Source organism: Mirounga leonina, unplaced genomic scaffold (assembly GCF_011800145.1).
Source record: "Mirounga leonina isolate KUSES-001 unplaced genomic scaffold, KU_Mleo_1.0 Mir_94, whole genome shotgun sequence".
NCBI lineage: Eukaryota > Metazoa > Chordata > Mammalia > Carnivora > Phocidae > Mirounga > Mirounga leonina.
In genome coordinates this window covers 42,723,691-42,725,753 of record NW_023270855.1, presented here as the reverse complement: position 1 = coordinate 42,725,753, position 2,063 = coordinate 42,723,691, and positions in this window count along the sequence as shown.

Below are 2,063 nucleotides of genomic sequence, written 5' to 3'. Positions count from 1 at the left end.
CAAAAAAAAAAAAAAAAGAAAGAAGAAGAAGAAAAGAAAGCAGGAGTCCTCAAAGAAATGGATTGTTATCAGGCTACAGCTGCAACATATCGTTGAGGGAAATACTGTTTCTGGTCACAGGTGTTGATGATAAACAGCCAGGGTTAGAGTCTGAGCTTATTGTTCCTTTCTTAATGTCCTTTTTGAATCCTCACACTAGAAGACAGAAGAGGGGGTTTTGTCTGGCTTACTCACTCTCATTCCTCAGCCCCTGCTACGTGCTCATTTTGAAGGAGTGAATGTTTGTATTTTTCTGTAACTATGGGCTGTCTTTTCACTTTCTTAATGGTGTCTTTTGAAGCAAAAAAAATTTTTAGCTTCAATGAAATCCAATTTAGCTTCTTTCCTTGTTTGCTTGGGCTTTTGGTGTCATCTAAGAATCCATGGCAAAATCCCAGGTCATGGACATTTACCCTTGTGTTGTCTTCTAAGAATTTTATAGGTTTAGCTCTTACAATTAGGTCATTGATCTGTTTTGAGTTCATTTTTGTACATGGTGTGAGGTAAGGATCACTTCAGTTGGGATTCTGATAGGGACTGTGTTGAATGTATAGATCAATTTGAAGAGCATTGCCATCTTAACAATGTTAGGTTTTCCAGTTCATGAACATTGGATATTTTTACATCTACTTGGATCTTTAATTTCCTTCAACAATATTTTGTAGCTTTTGGAATGTAAGTTTTGCACTTTGGTTAAGTTTACTCCCTTGTCTTTTTTTTTTCCTTTGCTGTGCTATCATGAATGGAATTTTTTCTTCATCATTTTTCACATCGTTCATTGCAAGTGGGTAAAAGTACAATGGATTATATATACTCAGTTGGTATCCTGCAATCTTGCTGAACTTCTTTATCCTACGGGAGTTTTTTTTTTAGTGGGTTCTTTAGGATTTCCTATATATAAGATCTTGTCATGTACAGATAGAGATAGTTTTACTTCTTCCTTTCCGATCTAGATGCCTCTTATTTCATTTTCTTGCCTAAATGCCCTAGCTAGAACATCCAGTATGATGTGGAATGGGAGAGGTGAGGGCAGACATCCTTGTTTTGTTCCTGCTCTTAGTGGGAAAGCATCCAATCTTTCACCTCTGACTATGATATTAACCTGGGTTTTTCATGGATGCCCTGTATCAGGTTGAGGAAGTTCCCTTCTATTCCCAGCATGTTTAATCCTTTTCTTCTTTGTGATGCTTCTTTCCCCATCCTGGGCAGTTCCTCACACACTGGATACGTGAGGGTGATCCCCTGCAGGTCTTGGGGATCTCTCTGTGAAATTCTTTCTCTTTGCTAGTACTCTGTCCTGTCTATGAACTCAGGCAGCTTCAGTCTCCCCAGGTTCTTAGTTCCATCTTTTCAACTCAGGGAGTATTTCACCATAGTTCCTCCTCTCTATCTGGAAACAAGGCAGTCAGCTTGGACAATCACAGGGTCACCTTGTTCTTTGCCTATTTCTCAAGGATCACTACCCTTTGTTGCCTAATGTCCAATGTCTTTCAAGTTGCTGTTGCCTATATTTATATACGTCATTTTTTCCTTTTGTTTTGTTTTGTTTTGTTTTTTTAAAAATTTTATTTATCTGAGACAGAGAGAATGAGAGAGACAGAGAGCACATGAGAGGGGGGAGGGTCAGAGGGAGAAGCAGGCTCCCTGCCGAGCAGGGAGCCCGATGCGGGACTCGATCCCAGGACTCCAGGATCACGACCTGAGCCGAAGGCAGTCGCTTAACCAACTGAGCCACCCAGGCGCCCTCCTTTTGTTTTTTGTTTTGTTTTGTTTTTAAGCAAGAAAGTTAATCTAGACCTTTCTACCCCACTTTGGATGGAAGTAGAAGTCTGTGGATTATCTAAATGAACCAAAATTTAGCAAACTTTTCCTTTTTTTTTTTGTTTGAGCTTGTTGAGTCTTCTTTAAGAAAGTCTTCCTTACCCCAAAGTTCATAAAGATATTTTAGATTTTCTCCAAAAGTTGTAAAGTTTTCTTTTCACGTTTAAGTCTTTAATCCACCTGTAACTGATTTTTGTGTTTGG